The following is a 22,503-nucleotide window of genomic DNA, read 5'->3' on the forward strand; positions in this document are numbered from 1 at the left end:
AACAGTAGGGCGAGATTCGCTAGAGATACAGGTGAAATATGTTTTGAAATACGAGTGGAATGTGAAAAACATATGTGAAATATTTTTTACATGTGCAAAGCCGCGTAAAAACGCGTCCTAAGCCACAGAACGATTTCATGAAAATTTGTTACACGTCCAATCCAGAAAGAAGTACAGTGAGGGTGGAAAATCAACGGCCTCTTACTGGGGTGACTGCGTAAAGTGAAGACAGAAGGAGGAATGAGGACAAGGACAGAGAACGAGGATCTCCCCATCGGAGGGTCGAGTCCTCCCTCTGGCATGGCTGTGTGTGTGTATGTGTGTGTGTGTGTGTGTGTGTGTGTGTGTGTGTGTGTTGTCCTAGGAACCGGTGACCTCAGCAGTTTGGTCCCATAGGTATTTACCACAAACGTTGAAATTTCCAGTTAGCAAGGAGGAAGGTGGAGATAGGCACAAACTGGGGGAGGGGGATATGTCCAGACAGAGAGGAGGGAGAAGGGGAACTAGGAGCAGTGCGACGAAGAGATGGGGAGGGGGAGATAGACAAAGAGGGGGGGGGGGAAGAAGATGGGTAAAGAGAGGGCAAAGAGGAGAGAGGAGTTGGAGTTAGAAGGGGGAGGAGGAGACTGACAGAGAAGGAAAGAACAGACAGACAAAGGGAGCAGGAGCTGACTGGCAGAGACAGGGAAGGAAGGAGATGGACTAATGGAAGATTGGAATAAATAAATACCCATAGAACGCTGCGTACTCACTTAGTTTATGCATAAACCCATTCCCTGATCCTGCACTTTGTTTTCAGATTTGGGCTGAACAGCAATATACACGCAAAATTCACTGAAGTCAGAAATCTTTGCGTCTGTAACCTATATTTCATCCAGTATACTACGGCCACATATTTTTCTAAAGAAGTAACTTTGGTTCAAATGGCTCTGAGCACTATGGGACTTAACTTCTGAGGTCCCCTAGAACCTCCAACTACTTAAACCTAACTAACCTAAGGACATCACAAACATCCATACTCGAGGCAGGATTCGAACCTGCGACCGTAGCGAAGTAACTTTGGTGTCTCACGTTTTCTTTATGAGGTAATTGTTGATCAAATGTGGCAGTATCAATCACCGAATTTTCAAGGATCGCCACTAATCGATTTGCTGTCTGTCAAATACAGTTCAGGTGATTAATATATGGGTTTAGCTGGACACTTCCGGCTTTTTGCGGTCGTACCTGGGGGAATATATAAAAGTCCGATCCCTACGGGTTTTATTAGGCTGTTCAGCGACGAAGTAGAGAGCAAAAAACTAAGGCCCATTCCAGGTTAATGCCATAAGCGCGAGGAATAAGTGTAATGATGAGTAGAAAAGGTAGGAGACGAGATGCTGGCAGAAGTAAAGCTGTGAGGACGGGGCGTGAGTCGTGCTTGGGTAGCTCAGTTGGTAGAGCACCTGCCCGTGAAAGGCAAAGGCCCCGACTTCAGTCTCGGTCCGGCACACAGTTTTAATCTGCCGGGAAGTTTCATAATGATTAGTAAGTCGATCTTCGTAAGGATGCATAGATATATGTATGCGTTCTTTGTACATCGATCGAGCCTAAGGCACAGTATCACAACCATGCTATGTGCAGAACGAGCGAGGTTAAGTACGTAGAATAGGTTGACCAAATCATTTTCGTAGAAAACTGGACACAACTGGCTATGCCCTTAGGTGCCTCTCCCCCTTTCATTAAAAATTTACTCAGGCTTTTTTAATGTTTTTAATTTCTAAGATAGATACATAGATATCTAGCGATACATAGTTATCTGCAGACCTGGCGCTGCTTCCACAAACTGCCTCCATTCCTTCCTGTTTTGTGCCCGGTTCCTCCAGGTGTCTTCAATTCCCAGGGTTGCTAGGTCCTTCACCAGGTCGTCCATCCAGCCCTGCCTTGTTCGTCCAATGGAGCGTTTGCTGTTCGCTAACCCGATGTCAGAGTACTCAATATTAGGAAAATGATGAAAACAAAATTTACTTTGATTTATTTCTACAATATCTGTTTAATCAATGGTACTATGATATTTAATTGTATACAGAATAAAAAATAAATTTATTATTTTTCAAGACTTTATATACACGGAATCTTTATTGAAACATTGTTAACATAAACGTTGAAAACTAGCGAGTGCTCATAGATGTTGATTGTCCTTGGAGGTAAGTGTATTTTTTTCTGCTTCCAGTCTTCTCGATCATATTTTTGTTCTTTGAGGTGTAGTGGTAAAATTCTACACAGGAGATTTTGAATTTGCACAGGATCTGTAGGACTCCTTCAAGAGTGACCACCTCCATTCTGGTCGTTTCATCAGTCCACCGGGTATTCATAAACGGAAATATTTTATCTACGTTGCAATTATGCGATGAATTGCAAACAAAGACCCTTCAGTTATTACGACCTCAGAGAATTGCTGGGGATGGTCACAGCCCTCAAAAACAACTCGTCCACTTGTCATGACGCTGCAGTGGGGTTTCGCTTTCATCACTCCAGTTGTGAAGATATTATTCAACAAACTTTGTCAATATAGCTAACCGATCAACGAGAATTGAGTCATCGATTTCAGTTTACCCCCCTTTAAATGCGAAACAGTCTCTTGAACAGTTCCCCGTTTTGACACTCTCTCCAATAACGTACAAACACCGACAGTATTGGTGAAAATGAGGCGCTCTACTTGCTCAGATATTCCATACATGTGACTAAAATTTATTAGCTTCGTCTTTGAAGTCGTTTTCAGCTGAATGTGTTACTTCTACTCTTTCAAGAACAGATTTAACATTAAAAGAAATGAAATGCTGACCTTTCTCTTGGTAAAAATTTCAAGAGCATTTTCCTCTAACACATTTTTTACATTCTCCTCATTGTGGTGCAAAGTGCTAAGCTGGCTGTGAATGAACCGTAAGTAGACTTCACGTAAGGAATTTCTGAATAATTGAACCCATACTTTGGGAGCTATGACTTCATTTAGGAAATCATGTTTTAAGAGTTCAAACAGCCTGGTGACTCGTTCAACTGCTGGAAAAAGTGACAACCAGCAGGTTTCCAAGAGGTACATTAAATTCACACATTCAGGTAGTAACTGTGTACACGTAAAAGTACGAGGATACCTTCGCAATGATAGTTTCAACATCACAGCTCAAACAAACAGCAGATGTCCGCACGGAATTGTGTAAAATGTGAGCAGGCAGCCTGTCCCTTCAATGTTTTCATAGTATGTTGTCTTTAATTTGGTGAATGCATTACATTTGCCTTGTCTTTTTGAGCCACCAAAGTTAGTTTTCGTATTGTGTGCACAAAATGCCAAACTCACATATTGCTGAAATTTCGTCAGATTTTATATTAGGTAGGAAACTCATATATTTCTTTTTTGCTGTTTATTTCGTTACATAAAATATAGTTGTTTAGGGTGGATACAAGATACAATACTAAACTTTTCTTCCTGATCAAATCGAACTTCGTTGATTAATATTTTGCTGATATGTGGGTCAATGCAGCCTTCAAGAACTTTGTGAAACAAATTGTTTTCCGTAGTAGGCTCTACAGTTATTCTTTGTTTGTTTAGCGGTTGGGCATATGAAGCTGTGACTGAAATGACCGAAGTTACTGAAATCTTTTCGTTTACCATACCAGAAGCATAAATAATTATTTATGTTATTTATTGAAGAACTTTTAGTTCATTTTGATAGCCTTTAAGACTGCGTAATTTAGAGAACACAGCACTCAGTTGCAATTGTAATTGCCAAATTATAATGTTGTTTACTGATCAGTTTTTAGTTTAAGCACGTTTGAAGTTGATCTCTCGAAGAAAAAAAAACTGACTGTACCTATTAATAAACAGTTGAAAATACCCAACTGACTCTATTTCTATTTAGGGTAAAATCCGGTGTTTCTATTATTGAACTTGTCAAGTGCTTCAGCCATCTCTAAGTATAGCTACACTATTTGAACTTTATATTCAAAGTACAACTATTATTTTCCATACGACGTAATCTTGATGCGTTTTGGGTTGATGCCGTCTGCTGCATAAGTTTATAGCAAACACCTGAGCAGCGAAATGAATTGCACAGAACATATTCCGGAGTTCACAGTACAGTTACAAATATGTGATTCCTAATACTTCGAAACAAATTCAAAGATGCTATAAAAGAGGACACTAGCTTCCGTTTCTTAACGTAGCCTTGAAGCGACATTCGTCCTCACCGGGCGCTGCCCCGATATTTGGGCGTCAGCAGCTTCCCAGTCACGGGAAGTTCACACGCCATGACATTACAGAGTTGTCAGATTGTATCGACAGCTGAAATCTGATTTGTGTCTTTCAAAAATGGTTCAAATGGCTCTGAGCACTATGGAACTTAACAGCTGAGGTCATCATTCCCCTAGAACTTAGAACTGCTTAAACCTAGCTAAGGACATCACACACATCCATGCCCGACGCAGGATTCGAAACTTCGACCGTAGCGGTTGCGCTGTTCCAGACTGATGTGTGTTTCAAGAGGCGTAAATTAGTAGCGGCAAATACACTGTCTGCGAAGAGAGGTGAAGCATCCAGAATACATTGTCGAACGTCATACAAGTAGTCATACACAAAATCAGTGGTTATGCAAACGCTTAGAATTGCAGTTGTTTCTGTTTAGCTTTGCTACCAGACCCAGTAGCGTGTACAACGAGTGTGATGAGTGTCAGACGTTGAGTGACTACTGAGAAAGAGACGGAGATGTCATGCGCTTGTCTGAGGCAGCGTTACCAGAACCCGACAGAGATTGAAAGGGGCCTAACTGGGGTGGTCTCCATTCGACTATCTGGTTGAGTCGCAGATTGGTGGGTCATTCGGAAGTGATAACGGCTCAATGTGAACTACATCGGAACATGGGGGCAGGCATACTGTTTAGAGATGGGTCGCCGGCCGAGGTGGCCGAGCGGTTCTAGGCGCTACAGTCCGGAACCCCGCGACCGCTACGGTCGCAGGTTCCTGCCTCGGGCATGAATGTGTGTGATGTCCTTAGGTTAGTTAGGTTTAAGTAGTTCTAGGGGACTGATGATCTTAGAAGTTAGTCCCATAGTGCTCAGAGCCATTTTTTAGACATGGGTCGTTCGCGAACTAACGGGTCCAAAGGAACGGTTAATCAAGAAGAACGGGACGAGCGAGGAATGAATTCTAAGGAACGCTCTTTCTTAGTTCACTTCGGTCGTAGCTTTCTACTTATAGTTCTCGGGAACGGGAAACGGTGAGTCTTGTTCCCGAACGGCATGTCGGCCGGTTTAGTTCCAGCCTCGGTCCCGTTCCCGTCTGTTTCGGTCTCGCTCGGCCGGACTCGTCCTTCTCCGGGTGATCACTAGTCGCATTTACACTGCCGACTGCTCATAGCAAGTTCGGTATCGAGTTGTTCGTTTCTTTCGCTTCGCACGCCCATTCCAGATCTGTTTCAAACCTTTTTTGAACTCTGAACTCTTGGTTCTTTTCGTTTTCTATTCAGCGTCCACGACCGGTAATTAAAATGTATTTCATAATTACGTAAATTACATAAAAATTGTTTGGTATGTAGTACATATATCTTCTCAGGTAACAAAACGGCGTATCAGCTTACTTCACTATTTCGATAAACAGTAGAAGAAATACTTCTGAAAAGGCAAGATTTTTTTTTTGTTACACATGCAAAGGGCGTCGGCATGGCACACACGAGTGATACAAGGCACGTTCATTGTTATGGAAGGAAGACCGACTTACAACCGAATGAAGCTCGCGCTTCGTAATCGAGTGTCTGGTGTCACATTTTGTAAAGAGAATGTGATAACTCCTACAATATTAATTATTTCAGTGGCACAGGGTGACCCACGAAAAATGGGCCCCGAGTTCTAGACTGCTCATTGTCGCTCACCAATCGTCATCTGTTGTTTCGAAGTTGTTTGCATTAGCTTATTCGTTATTTCTTCACTACCTAATTATTACACGTTTATCTATTCTGCTCGCAGCGGTCAATAAATCGTGCGTAATTGGCGAGCAGTCTGTACTCGGGGTCGGTATTTCGTGCGCCACCTTATATTATTTCACTGTGACCAGCAACATAACGCTACAGTTGGCTAAACGACATGTTTTGCAGAATCACGAAAATTACAAGTGTGTGAGGATTCTGTTATGAATAAAAACTGTGTAGTCCAGATGGGGGCAAGTGCCCCCTCTTGGCGCCTTCCATCTTCAGTCACCTATGCTACTAATTTTCAGTTTCTCATAAGAACCATACAGCAAGCGCAAATGAACGATGAACGAGTAAAAATTGAACGGTTCCCAAAAAAGAACCATCACCAGTGAACTAGTTCCCAAGGATGAACGACTTTGCCTGTCTCTAATACTGTTCCTCAAGATTTCGATCGACCACGTGTGACCACAACAAAGGAGGATCGGTGTATTGTGCAGTAAACACATGGTAACGCTTTGACATCTGCGCATGCGATCCGAGAACAAGTAATGCACTTCCCGTAACACTGATCGTCATCCCTCACCACTGGTCGGAGTCTACCAGCAGCCGGACTGGAGAATTACCTTCCGATACGTAGGCTACTTTTAGCACCATTGCTCGTAAAAGGCTCCCCACTGTGTTCGCTCATGAATCTGGGTTCCGCACTGCTCCAAATGACCACCGTCTGCACGCACTGCGGCGATCTGGAGAGAGGTCTCATTCACCCGATGTTTTGGAGAGGCACTGTGGAACTACTCCTGGCGTTACTGTGAGGGGAGCCATCGAGTATGACCTCAGGCCGCAGTTGTTGACGGAACTGTTACGTCACAACAGTTTATTTATTTATTTATCGTATGCCTTCACCATTGCAAGTGCGAAATTGACATCGTAAATTTACATAACATGTAAATACAAATATGCATATACACACATACATAATAATATAAACAGAACAAACACCAGTCATTATTAAATATGAGCCAAGCTGAAATATAATCACAGTTACAATTCGTCAAAAAGTTGTGTCCAAATGTGACAGCCATTTATGGGCAGCAGGGCTGGCCTCGGCGAAGTCTCTCCAGTCACCACAGAATCTTCGCAGTGGGCAATCTTGCACTAGATGTTGTAATGTTTGTTCACCAGTTTCACAGTCACACATTCGGTTATCATTGGCACCCCATTTGTACAGCATGGATTTAGTTCTCGCGCGTACAGTTCTCACACGGTTAAGCTGGCACCAGATTTTACGAGGAAGCTGCATTCTTGGGAGTTGTTGGCTGGGGTCCTCTATATTGTGTCGGTTAATGTCACTATTGTTCCACTTGGTTTTCCAGGATTTGTGGCAGTCATAGGTATTTCCTTGGGCAAGTGTTCTGTCTTCCCATATTGGCGCTCTTGATTTAAGGCGATATCGACAGCGGTCATCTAGTGCTTGATCTATCGGTAGTACTCTTGTCTTATCTGCATGATTTATTTTTTGCCAATCCTGAATTGTTGCCTGCTGTCTACGGATTTCAGGCGGAGTGATGTTTAAGAGGACATAAAGCCATTCTAGAGGTGTTGACTTTAGTGTCCCTGTTATTGTCCTCATGGCTTCATTGATCTGGGCGTCAATCTTCTTTAAATGGGCACTCCTACTCCACACAGGGGCACAGTACTCTGCCACTGAATAGACGTGCGATATTGCTGCAACACGTAGTGTATTTGCACCCGCACCCCATGTTGTACCTGCTAATCTCTATTTGATGTTATTGAGGGTTTTCAATTTCTGGCTAGTTAGTTCCAGGTGTTTCTTGAAGGTAAGTGACCTGTCAAGAGTTATGCCTAAATATTTGGGAAATTTTTTATGTAAATTCGTTTTCTGCAGTAAGTAATATTTAGTTCTCTGTCTGCTAGTTCGTTATTTAAATGGAAGGCGCAGGTCTCTGTTTTATTTGGGTTTGGGCACAGTCTCCATTTTTTGTAGTACTGGTTTAGTACTTCTAGGTCAGCAGTTACAGTTCTTTCACCATCTTCTAGCCATTTGCGTTGAGTAGCTATAGCCATGTTCTCAGCGTAGCAAAACTTACTCGACTCAGTGTCTATCATGTCACTGATGTAAACATTAAAAAGCAGTAGAGTCAGTACAGAGCCTTGGGGGAGTCCGTTTCTTATTCTTTTTGACTTGCTGCTTTGTGACCCCAGGTTTACTTTAAAATATCGGACTTTCAGCATTTTTTCCAATAGGTTTGTCAATTTCATGCATGGAATCATGTTGGCAAATTTCAGGATAAGACCATGTATCCATACGGTATCATATGCTGCACTGAGGTCGACAACTGGACGGAGAGTCCCTCACGGTCAACAGCAGCTAGTGCATCCTTAGCGAAGAAACCGCTGCAACAGTACTTCACAGACGTCCTACATCCTGATGTGTTACTAATCATGCGACAGTATCGTGGTGCCATTTTTCAACATGACAATGCTCGTCCACACATAGAAGGTTACACTATGAACTGTCTGCGTGATGCTGAGGTACTCCCGTTGCCAGCATGATCCCCAGATCTTTCTCGAATAGAACATTTTGTGGAACCAGCTCGGACTTCAACTCAGCGCAAGTAGCAGTATCCAGGATATTAAGGGCCATTTACAACAGTTGTGGGCCAACTTGCCTAAGGACAATATACGACATCCTTCCCAAACGAATCATTGTAAGCATCCAAGACAGAGGGTGTACAACTTCATACTGATAAGTGGGCTGACAGTGCCAATTTCTTTGTAAATTTGACTCGATATAGCAAACACTGAAACACCATATACCCTCACAACCGCTTCTGGGTGCTTCGCTTCACATTGTCAGGCAGTGCAAATTATGACACGCCTCCGCGTGGCAAGTGTGACGAGAGTCGCTGGTTAAAGGCGGGCCGTCTTACGCGGCATCGGCAAGTGCGTCGGCACGTGCTGCGGCCACGTAGCAGCGGACAAAACAAAAACGGGGGCAGTGGGCGGCGGCCAGGCCGGACACGCGGCCGCTTTTTTTAAACACAAAGGAGACAAACAAAGGAGCGGCCGCCTTTGTGAGCGCCCCTGCCCGGTATTGCCACGTGAGGAGGGGGCGCGGATTGGCGGCCGCGGGTGTTAGCGGATTACTCGGTCGGCGGCACACGACAACAAAGACCGCGTCGACGGCAAACACGCGTAGGCACACACGGCAGCGAGCGGCGCCGCAGCGGTTGGCAGCACTGCAACTTAACCTGCAAGCGGCCGCCGTCATTTGACACTTCTTTCGCAATTATTTTGGTAGACGATGGGTCTGTCCAGAGCAGTAGAGTCCTTTCGAAATACCCTAGTTAACCTTAGGTCAACAAAAAATGGTTCAAATGGCTCTGAGCACTATGCGACTTAACTTCTGAGGTCATCAGTCGCCTAGAACTTAGAACTAATTAAACCTAATTAACTCTTGGACATCACACACATCCATGCCTGAGGCAGGATTTGAACCTGCGACCGCATCGGTCGTTCGGTTCCAGACTGTAACGCCTAGAACCGCCTCGCCACTCCGGCCGGCCCCTAGGTCAACAGTTTTGGGATGTAACACTGGAGCCCATACAGCACAACTGCACACACGGATTAACCCTAGAACGGTAGGGCGAAAAATAATATCAAGAACGGTCAGGCTGAGTCTGTGGGACCCAATTAATAAATCACCTGCAACAAATGACAAACAGTACGTATAGATCAAATGTCGAATTTTTATTTTTATTAGGTACTACTAAATGCTATAGTCACATTAGTTCAGCTTTCTGCATCATACAACAATTACTGAAAAAAAATACTGAAGTATATACAACTTCGTAGTTCTAATGGAATGTTGTCTACTCCCGGGGCCTTGTTTCGACTTAGGTCTTTCAGTGCTCTGTCAAACTCTTCACGCAGTATCATATCTCCCATTTCATCTTCATCTATCTCCTCTTCCATTTCCATAATTCTGTCCTCAAGAACATCGCCCCTGTATAGAAAAGTTCGGAGTAGGTATTAAAATCCACGGAGAAGAAATAAAAACTTTGAGGTTCGCCGATGACATTGTAATTTTGTCAGAGACAGTGAAGGACTTGGAGGAGCAGTTGAACGGAATGGACAGTGTCTTGAAAGGAGGGTATAAGATGAACATCAACAAAAGCGAAACGAGGACAATGGAATGTAGTCGAATTAAGTCGGGTGATGCTGAGGGAATTAGATTAGGAAATGAGACGCTTAAAGTAGTAAAGCAGTTTTGTTATTTGCGGAGCAAAATAACTGATGATGGTCGAAGTAGAGAAGACATAAAGTGTAGACTGGTAATGGCAAGGAAAGCGTTTCTGAAGAAGAGAAATTTGTTAACATCTAGTATTGATTTAAGTGTCAGGAAGTCGTTTCTGAAAGTATTTGCATGGAGTGTAGCCATGTACGGTAGTGAAACATGGATGACAAATAGTTTAGACAAGAAGAGAACAGAAGCTATCGAAATGTGGTGCTACAGAAGAATGCTGAAGATTAGATGGGTAGATCATATAAGGCAATGGCAAGGAAAGCGTTTCTGAAGAAGAGAAATTTGTTAACATCGAGTATTGATTTAAGTGTCAGGAAGTCGTTTCTGAAAGTATTTGCATGGAGTGTAGCCATGTATGGAAGTGAAACATGGATGATAAATAGTTTAGGCAAGAAGAGAATAGAAGCTATTGAAATGTGGTGCTACAGAAGAATGCTGAAGATTAGATGGGTAGATCACATAACTAATGAGGAGGTACTGAATCGAATTGGAGAGAAGAGAAATTTGTGACACAACTTGACTAGAAGAAGGGGTCGGTTGATAGGACATGTTCTGAGGCATCAAGGGATCACCTATTTAGTACTGGAGGGCAGCAAGGAGGGTAAAAATCGTAAAGGGAGACCAAGAGATGAATAAACTAAGCAGATTCAGAAGGATGTAGGCTGCAGTAGGTACTGGGAGATGATGAAGCTTGCACAGGTTAGAGTAGCATGGACAGCTGCATCAAACCAGTCTCAGGACTGAAGACCACAACAACACACATCTTTGTAGTATTAAATATCAGTAAACTGAAAATACAAGTAAATTTGACTGAAATAAGAATATAAATGAGAGAAAGTTGTAGAAATAAGAAGCAAAAATGATGAACTTCCGTTGTGTAAGCGGAAATCATGAATTTAGAGAATACGTCATGAAATATCATAGTCTAAAGTTATCAATTTTCAAAACAGTCGCCGCAAACCATTTCTGCGCCAAGCCTAACCACAATTTGCAAATTTTTCAAAAGTATTTAGTTTTGCTGTACTTGAATTTGTAGCACCTTCCCCTTTTCCCTGTTTGTGGATCTACGACTATTCTTTGTTCTTCCGTACTGGAGAGGTTAGCCTGCGAATATCACGCGGGAGGTTTGGTTGGGTTGCGCGCATTGTGGAATGTGGTGTTATGAGAGACTATCCTAGTGTTCTGAGGTATTCTCGTCTCATACATTTTGGTTGCCTTTGAACACGATGTAACCATTGAGAGCTGCAATGTTCAACAACTGAAAAAAGAGACACAGAGGCCACCGTCTTGTCCCTCTAGGAACCTTATAATCACCACACAAAGCATCAACGACGTCTACGCCGCCCTTGGTTTTGTTGTAGTACGTCACTGTACTTGGTTTTTTCTTTCCACCGCTGTCATCATGGTGCATTAACGACAAAAGGAGTACTGATTTGTTCCGTTTTGGTACATATGAAAGTAATGTGACATCTTTCTGAAATACAAACGTACTTCTACATCTACATCTACATTGATACTCCGCAAGCCACCCAACGGTGTGTGGCGGAGGGCACTTTACGTGCCACTGTCACGGTCAGGCTGAGTCTGTGGGACCCAATAAATAAATCACTTGTAACAAATGACAAACAGTATGTTTAAATCAAATGTCGAATTTTTATTTTTATTAGGTACTACTAAATGCTATAGTGACATTAATCCAGCTTTCTGCATCATACAACAATTACTGAAAAAAATACTGAAGTATATACATCTTTGTAGTTCTAATGGAATGTTGTCTACCCCCGGGGCCTTGTTTCGACTTAGGTCTTTCAGTGCTCTGTCTGTGAGTACACTTCTTCAGACTTTTTGGGTAAAACGACAAACGGAATTTCAGGCTTATTTTTTTAACGTACCAACAACAGTAATATTCTTTTCTTGTAACAGTTTTTTGACGATTGGGTAAGAAGTAAACCAATTGCCTATCGTCAGATTTCTTCCAGACCCTTTTACTGGGTCTACAGCGCGGAAAAAAACATCATCTGCCTTATTACTGACTTTGTACGGTCCTTGGGGTTGTGCACCTGCATAAACGTCCAAATGTTTTACGTAGTACGTTTTAGAATAAGCCAGGATGAAGACCTTGATCCCATACTTGGCAGGTTTATTTGGGATATACATCCTGTACCTGCACCTGCCTCTGTATGCAACGAGCATTTCGTCCAAAGTAACGTTTTCTGACGGAGCAAAATATGTATGCTTTGCAGGGAGACAAACATATCAAGAATGGCTCTTATGGTAGCAAGATTGTCTTGTGCTTTTCTTTCTTCCCTTGTATGGATGTTGTCAAACCTGATACGAGTCAAAAATCTGAACCTCTTCAGTGACATACGCGCACGAAAGATTTCTATTCCTGTCCCAACTGTATTCCATAAGTTTTCAATATTCATTTCACCGCCATGCAATGTTCCAGCTAAGTAAAGTAGGCCAAAATATACCTTCAGTTCATCAAAACTGGTAGGCCTAACCATGTTCGGGTCACTTGCATAATTGTTTCGAAGTGAATCAATATAAATATTGGCTGATTCAAGAACTGTATCAATCAATGCATTGCTAAAAAAATAACTGCCATGATTCTAGCCGTGAATGTACATCCATCGCATCTCGAATACTTCCAGGCAAATGCACTGTAATTATGTTGTGACGTCTTGCTCGAAACACGTTTTTCGCCATTTAGTTGCTTCATTCCTTCCTTTGTAATAGCGTACAGGTGACGTACCTGAGTCAGTCAGAGGAGCTGTACTTGAATCAGCAATAGCAGGTGCATCGGTGTCGGCAGATGACTGAACATCTTCCTCTTCATCACCACTTATTTCACTGTTGCTGTCATGATAAGCTTCCTCTTGGATGTTTCAGGAAGGTAGCAGAGTGCTCGAGTCAAATCAGCAACTATAAGAACATAAATTCAGTGAAACCAAAACCAGTAGGTCTCACAGACCCTGCCCGACCGTTCTAGGCTTAACAGTGTTTTCTATTTTCAAAAACAGAAAGTTACTTTATGTAAATAAATTATACACAACTGCAACCAGTCATTTTTTTCATTAATAATGCTTTATTACATTAACCGGTTTTCGAACCCTTTCGGGTTCATCTTCAGATGATTTCGGGAGAATCCGCGAAGTTACATCATTACTGTTAGTAGCATAATGCTGGGTGCTGGTTCTATGGCAGAAAGATGGGTCGCACTTTAATGTATCGCCATGACTATAGATTATCTGTCGATGTGGATGTGAATTTAGTTTTTACTTACTGCGACAGTATAGGCGGCTTTTTTCGTATCAGTCTGCCTTCATTTTGATGTCCAGAACACTTTCACACGAACTATATTAGTTCACACTTTAACAGTGACACTTTACCAGCATCCAGCATGCGCTTTACAACTGTTGCTTATAACAAAGATCTTGACAGAGAGATATGGCATAAGCCTACTTTGTACAGAGATGTAATTTGTTGTTCTTTACATGTGTTAAAGTCGATATAAGGGCAAGTTTTTTCATCAGAATGGTGATAACATGAGAGCACTAGAGAAAATAATAATAAATTACTACAAGAATAAATTTCAGGTGATCTGTTATGTTATTTCTCTTTGTATGTTACAGGCAGCTTATGTTTGTTCCAGCTAGAATTAATATGTACAAAGTACTGATTTATGTTAGCAATGGGGGGCTTTAACATTTAGAGATATGATACATGTCTTATTCTGTGGTAGTATATTACACAGACACCAGTATGGTTAGGATGTAAGGAGAGGGGGGGGGGGGGTCATTTGGAGGGGGGGTTGGGGAGCTGGTGTAGGTTTTAGTGGGTGGTTACTTGTTTTGAACTAGTAGATCTTCAAAGTTCTGAAGGAAAAATTTGTTTCTCAGTTCAGTTTGATCGTTGAGTAGGTAGTCAGGTGCTGTATTTGTGTAGACAAATATTTCAGTTTCTTCAAGAGGGTCAAGTATTGTGCCTTTGTTGGCAAAATGTAGTATTCGGAGATTCTGTTCTATGTTGTTTGCAGAATGATTGTGTTGGGGAAGATGTGAGGCAAAGCTGGACTTGTTCAGGTTGTTAAGACGGAGTGCATCCATGTGTTCTTTAAATCTTGTTGTGAAGCTTCTACCAGTTTGTGCAATGTAGAAGCTTTGACATGAGTTGCAAGTGAGCTTGTATACACCTGACTTTTGATATTTTTGTATAGTGGTTTTGGTGGTGTGTATGATTTGATTTTGTACTTTGTTGGTGGTGAAGAAACTTACTTTTATGTTGTATGTCTTGAAGAGGTTGGCAATTTGGTGAGAAATCTTCCCTAGGAAAGGCAGGCTAACAAATGTGGTTTTCTTGTTTGTGGGCGGTTGTTCAGCAGTTCGTTGATTTAGTTTTGCTGTATGGATTAGTTTATCTATTATTGCAGGGTTGTACCCATTGGTGGAGGCAACTGATTTAATAATTTCTGTTTCTTTTTGTCTTTCATTTGTGTCCATTGGGATTTTCAGCATGCGATTAACCATTGTTCTGAAGAATGCTTTTTTATGTTGGTCTGGATGGCAAGAGGATTTGTGTAAGGTAACATTGGTGGTTGTTGGCTTTCTGAAAATTTGAAATTTATGCTTTTGATTTTTATTTGAGATTGTTAGATCGACTGTGAATTGGATTTTATTGTGTATTTTATTAACTTCTTTGGCTAGATTATTTATTTCTTCTGTTGTTCCATTGAACAGAATGAGTGTGTCATCAACATAGCGTTTGTAATAAAGCAGCTTATCTTTTAGTTGTGATTGGGACCTGAAAAAGTTATTTTCAAGGTTATTGATATATATGTCTGCTAGCAAGCCTGCAAGACTACTACCCATTGCCAGTCCATCTTCCTGAATGTAAAACTTGTTGTTGAACAGGAAGTAGTTGTGTGACAATATGAGTTCCAGGATCTCTATGAGTTCATAGACTTCAGCTCTCCCCATTGTCCCATGTTTCAGTAAGTTATTTCTTATTAAACTAATTGTTTCCTTGACGGCTATGTTTGTATATAGGTTTACTATGTCAAGAGATGCAAATTTAGCTGTGACTGGGATGGGGATATCTTTTATACTATTGATGAGCTCATAACTGCTTTTAATGGAGTAGTTATTTTCAAATACGTATGCCTTGCGGATAATATCATTAAGGTTTTTGGTGATTTTATAGCTTGGGCTATTGATAGAGTTCACAATGGGACGTATCAGACATCCTGGTTTGTGGATCTTAGGCTGTGATCTCAGTTTTGGTGCTGAAGGGTTCATCACTATACAGTGCTTTGCTTCTAATGGTGTCAACAAGAAGTTGCAGTTTTTAAGCAACTTTTTAATTTTATCATGGAATTTACTTATCTTCAATAGAGTCCTCGTGGCACAAGCTCTTCCATAATAGTCCACGTTAGCCTCAGTGCTGGTGAAGTACAACTACCTCTATGCGATGAATGACAGACGCCAGTCTGGAGTGCGAGTTGGTGCGTCAGTGACTGAGCGACTGCACTAGTGACTGAGACTGTGTGGACCTCCGGACAGCGGCTGCGGCCTAAATACTAGCTGTCCAGAGGGCGTTGGCGACACGTTGCTTGCGAGTCTATCTTTGGCCTATCTCCCAGTAGGCGCACTTGATCCAGCGCCCACTATCGATCTTCTTGCTACATCTTTGCCGACCGGTGTGCTGGCGACAGCTTACGTCAGCACAGTACATAAGTTACGCGACAGTGGTAACGTAAGTGAACTGGTAGCATTTGTGAATGATGTGCTGTTTGTTGTAAGTGTTGACTCCAGAAGAATTACAGAAGACAAATGTCTTCTGAGCTTGAGAGGTGCTATCGAAGAATCAAACTGCCACTAGCACCTCACAGAACTACATATACCCTGCTGAGGGGCAACCTAGTAAGGAATGATCAAATAAAATCAAATGAGGTTAAGAGAAATACCCCCTTGGGGTATTTATAAACGAACACCATAACTGAGCACATCACGTACTGAAAGCAGGCAGAAAAGGTAAAAGCACAATGAATAAAATTATGACCATTGGAAACAAACAATTTCGGCTTCCCTTGTAAACAATCTGAGTACATTACTAGTCTGTATTAGCATCAGTCATAGAATACAGTGCGAGTATTTGGGTTCATGATGCTTTGTTAGTAATTCTAGCAATACTGGACTTGGAAACTAGGAGAAAGGCGAAGGATGTTCGTAATCGAGGCCAGTACGATAAACTAATAAAAGATAGCATACAAAAACTGTGGCAAAACGAATGGGACATTTCAGGCACAGACAGAGACTAAAAATGAGATCTCTTATCCTGTCGAGCGAATTGGTACATTACCAGATTGATCATGAACTGCATGCTACGAATCTATACAAAATCAAAAGACAAATGAGCGATAGCTGCTCCTGCAGCAGCGTGGGCACGCTACAAGATACATAGTGGGACTGCGCGCTCTACGAAGATGCGGCGGGTATTGACCATGAGGCACTAAGGATGTTGGATCCCAAAGCAGCACTGAGGAGCGATTCGACCAGCCCCACAGTCTCGGTTACTAATGCAGTCATTCAGGTACTGACGCAGCAACTCGCACTCCTTGGTGAAAGTGATCATAGAAGCGTGGACTCTACAATGGAAGTGTGGACTCTATAAGACGTTAACAGTCAATCGAGGAGTCGCTTATTACGACGGAAAGCTGCTGACGAGCAGCCCTACGCCAAAGGCTGCTGACCAAGGTAGGATGAGGGCGGATCCATTAGCGGAAACAATCATCTTCAGGTTAATGCACCAAAATAAATGAAAAAAAGCAAAACAGATTCTATAGTGCCAACAGTAGTGTTAGTAGCTAGGCAACTAGTTAAGCGTTTTAGTTGTTGTAGTAGAAGCAGTCGTAGTATTAAAAAAATCAAGTATCAGAAATAAAAAGTTAACATGTAAATTTATTATTATTGAAGAACATCTTATTTGTATAGCTTATTTTAGCTTTTTAGATAGTAGGCTGTAATTTTAAACAATAAAGAACTAATAGTTAACCACTGGATGCATAACAAGACTGTTTTACAACCAGCAACTCTCATTCTCTCAAGAAATTGTCTTAAAATTTGTTTATTTTAGTTGATGCCCTGTGTAATTCTTGGAAATACACTTGACTTTCATCCGGAGGAACATTATTTGTTTCATGACAAATTAATTGCTTTTTTTATGAATTTTGTAATCCTACACGTATGATGAATGACAGGAGTCATTTAGACCCCTGAACGAACCAGCTGTCTTTCCGGTACCTTATTTATATTTCACGTTAACGACGCATTAAAATAGCTAGATTACTGATATGAATTATCAGTTTGCCACAGTTATACTCTTTGTAAAGAGGTCAGAAGCGTTGTAAAAGCTACATCCTGGTACTCAGCTGAAGGTAAGTGTTCTTCTCAGTGCAAAATACTTCCAGACGGATATAACTTTTATATGATAAACGGAATAAGTATTTAAGATAACACAGATACCGTACTGCCTGTAACAGACAGAACAGCATCATTTGTAATTAGCACAAGTGATCAAAAAAAAAACCTTAAGTCATCTATTAATTAAGGGCTTGAAGCTGAAGCTGTCTTCGACCAGGAAGATAGAAGAGATTTAGATACTGGTAGTCATCAGGATAATGAACGACGGTCTTCTAGCACCACAAGTGAGGGAAGCAGTGAAGAAATAGACGATGCAGTCTACGAAATTGCTGATTACCTTATTGGTTATAAGGGAACTCAATAAAATAAATCATTACGGCCAGTGAGCACTGCTACGTCTCTGCAAAACACCACCACTGTAGATGAAAGACGTGGAATCAACGTTATCCTATAATGAATGAAAATCAAGAGTTGATTGTCTTGACCAAAAAAGGGACGGAGGGAAAGGGTTGGAAAGGACAGTCAAGAAAATGGTATTTTGTCTTACGGATAAACGGAATGAATGTTGTAACGATAAATATCTTGCATCTTGTAACATCCCACTATATGGAAGGCAGATCGAATAAAAGCATAAATTTTGTAATATAGAGAAGAAAGTCAGCACGCCATGCGTCAAAACTAAAATTGTACAAGATATGGCACGTTCTGGAATTACTAGCCAACAGACTAAATTTGTGTCAAATGGGAGATCACCAAAGGGAAGATTTTTTTGTTTGCCCACATCAATTAGACATGAAGTGGTCAACCATCCTGCAAGTGCACCAAGCATACATACAAAGACGGAAGTGCACTTATTTGTGAAAATTATTATTTATAATGAGTAAATAGTCTACTATGGATCAGCAAAACTGACAGTTATTGAACTCTGGAAAATTATGAAGTAATTTATAAAACTGCTTTTCATGTTACACTTACATGAAAGTCAATAAAGATTTCCTTATCCATCCGGTATCACCAACCTCTTCAAAAATTCTTGATATTTTTTATTACCAATATTTAGTACTTGTTTTAAGATAAGAGGTCTTACAGATCACGCTCATGCTTTTTTGTCAGTCCAGCCACTCATGCAGACAAGGGTTAAACGGATGTTATTGTTATGCTTCACCGCTTGGCTCTGTTGTGCAGTGAAATACAAACATGCGTCTTTGGTTCAACAACTACAAACTAAACAAATATAGATATCCAATAAAACGGAAAAAAATGCTAACCTTAAGCATCGTAAAACGTAAGGGTAGGCTTACCTCAACGCAGTTTTGTAGGGGCGCTGCTGTTTATGTCCACATCTACATCTACATCCATACCTTGCAACTAGATACGTCATCATTTTAATTGCCGATCCTGGACAAAGACTTTGAAAAACCCGAACATTGGGGTCAAATCGTATTATTTCCTTGACACACACAACCTATCGACGGGAAGCTGGCCTACTGCTATTGGTACAGCATCCCGCGGGGGGTGGGGGGGGGGCGGGAACGTGGGAGGTAAATCTTTCCTGACAGTCTGTACCGACCAGCAGCGATGATACAAATCAGGTACGACGACTTAAAAAACTCCCAATGAATATAAATGATACAAACGTATGTAAGTCGGTGTACTGCAGTATCGACAAATTATGTTTACGGCATGCGTATGTGGGGCGAAACGTACAACTGCACAGTTGGCTTGCCCGCTTACAACTGCGTGCTGGTGGGTCGGCGGCGCTGAATGTGCGATCGACGGTTGTCCGGTGTGTAGGCGGCCTTCACGCGGAGCTGTTGTGCGTTCTAAGAGAGATAAATACGAGATTTACAAAACGTCAGAGGAAGGTGAATCCGCAAATATTTTATCCAACGAGTACAAGGTTGGTAAGTCGACAATTACGGATATAAAAAAGCAAATTATCATTATCATAAACTTAATGTTCAAGTTTGATTGTACTAAGGGATCGACAAGTAGTAAAACTATGAAGCTCGCCGCCGGCCAGGGTGGCCGAGCGGTTCTAGGCTCTTCAGTATGGAACCGCGCGACCGCTACGGTAGCAGGTTCGAATCCTGCCTCGGGCATGGATGTGTGTGATGTCCTTAGGTTAGGCTTAAGGAGTTCTAAGTTCTAGGGGACTGATGACCTCAGGTGTTAGTCCCATAGTGCTCAGAGCCACTATGAAGCTCGCCGCTAACACTGATCTAGATGACGCTATTTACGAGTGGGTTACGAAAGAAAGGTCATAACGAATCCCTGTGTTTGTGCCCATGCTATGTGAAGCAGCAATTCAATTTAATTAAATTTTTGGAGGACCTACGAATTTTATAGCAAACTTGGGCTGATTCAAACGCTGTAAGACCAGACACGGATTTCGTGAGTGCCAAATACGAGAAGAAAAACTGATCGATTATTCTTCAGCAGCTGATTCTTTCAAACCCAGACTAAGGGACGTATTCGGAGAAGATTATTATGCTCTCTAAAAAAGTTGACAGTGCTGACAAAGCAGGGCTTAGCTGGAAAGCTTTCCCAAGAAAAACTCTTGCTTCATGTTGTGAATTCATCCATCATATGATATCTTAAACGAAAATACGGTTGCATAGATGTGATCTTTTACAGCCCATGGATGAAAATATCATTGACACTTTCAAACGGTATTACTGTCACAGAAGAGTATTGTTACCTAAGTTGTTGTTAGAAAGAGAGGAGGAGGAGGAAGATAGTCTGTTAAGAAATCTAGAAAATACTGACGTGAAAAATGCATCCTACATGAGTGGAGCAGCGCGGCATAATTAAAACAGGGGCGTCCAAACTTTTAGCTTATCTGGGCCTCATTGAAAGAAGGAATACTTTCAAGTATTTAAAATTTATTAACTTTGTTTCTTTATTTTAAAAATGTCAGATGCACTTAGTCTGATATTTTATGTATGAGATCTCATTACTTTCATAACTTTACGTAATGGGAATTTTATGGAACTTTTTTTCTACAAATCGTGTGATGCATGCTCACTCCTTGGGCCCCTCAGATAATTGCTTTGGGCCACAGGCGATCCGCGGGCTAGAAGTTGAAAAGAGCATGGAATAAAATGTTGGGTACGGCGAAAAATTCTCAGCCTAACTGGAAATGACGAACAAAACATGTCCGAAATGCTCAGCATGGTGAAAGAACTGAATTACTATGAGTGTGATGAAGGAGACGTTCACGAATAAATGAGCTTCAACGACCCAGATCCAAGGCACCAAATCGTGCGGGATAACGTAATTGCGAGCCCCATGACTTATGAAGCTGACGCCGCCAGCATCTCATCAACTTGTGGTGTGGAAAACGAAGATGAAAATATACTGGCTGCTTCCGAGGCATTTACGTGTTTAGATGGTGCCGCGCGTTGGTTGGAAGATCAAGACGTAAGCGAGCAGTAAAAGATTTCTGCCGTGAATGAAGTGCGTGATTTAGATGCTCGTAAGTGCATAGGCTTGCTTACAAATACCGAAATTGGGGAATATTTTATTCGTTAATTCCATGGACATATAGTGTACATGCTAAATGCATGTCTGTTACACATTTTTTGTTTACTAATCTGTAGTGCATACATTCCTGCTGTATTTGACTATGTAATAACAAATTAGATTCATTTTATTATAAATACATGTAGTTTTTATTGGTAAATTGTTAAACAGAAGTACGCAATTCGATTATTTGATTAAATCAGTTACCGAAAAGCAACAACCAGCATTTAGTTCCGATGATGAACGCACGTGCCAGTCCTCATTTAGTACGATTTATTAGAATCTGGTTACATCCGTTCAGTGAAATTTCTCCAGATGCAAAGAAAGGTCCGGGTTTACCAAGGACAGTAGAAGAGTAACCCTCGTAGGGTGCGTCCAGACGTCCTCAAAAACAGGACAAATCTGGGGAAACCCAGAGGTATGGCAGCGTTGCACCACACATCGGGGTCTCTTCAAGTTCCAGTCAAGTACGAAGCACGGCAAGAGTGACCCTTCAGGTGTGTCTCTGGGTGCTGCAATCAGTGCAGTCACGCTTTCACAGTGCTTTCGATTGCGATACGTAGGGGGATGGAGTGTATTCAAGATTCTTCACTTCTTGTCCTCAAAGTAGGCTTTTTTTGAGTGTGGGGGATGGGGAGATAAATGACTCACCCGTGTATCAAATAAGTCTGGTACCGTTCATGGCACCTTTCTTTGAACATGTAAGTTTACTGCCGCACGTTAGTATTGATTGGTACTCGTCACACACAACTTATCAGTATTCTGCGACGGGACTCTTAAATAAGATGCGGGTTGTCCCCTTTTTCCTTAGTACTCTGCTCATGAGCTCACGTCTGCCACATGTCTTACCTACGACTGAGCCTATATGGTCTTTCCATTTCATATCCCTAAAAATACACACATCAAAAAAAAGTTTTCCATTACCTCTGTTCGGGTGTTCCGGAACCTGTACAGAAAATTGGAATAGAGATCTACATAAACATCATTTCCGCCCTTTTTATTCCTCATGAAAATCACACATTGCATGTTGTACCACCATACAGCAAGACGTTCAGAGGTGGTGGTCCAGATTGCTGTACACAATTGTGCCTCTAATGCCCAGTAGCACGTCCTCTTACATTGATGCATTCGTGTATTCGCCATTTCACACTATCCAAGGCACTGATGGTCCAGATTCTCCCACTCCTCAACGGCTATTCGGCGTAGATCCCTCCGAGTGGTAGGTGGGTCACGTCGTTCGTAAACAGCCCTTTTCAATCTATCCCAGGCATCTTCGATAAGGTTCATGTCCGGA

Source organism: Schistocerca americana, chromosome 8 (genome assembly GCF_021461395.2).
Source record: "Schistocerca americana isolate TAMUIC-IGC-003095 chromosome 8, iqSchAmer2.1, whole genome shotgun sequence".
Taxonomy (NCBI): Eukaryota; Metazoa; Arthropoda; class Insecta; order Orthoptera; family Acrididae; genus Schistocerca; species Schistocerca americana.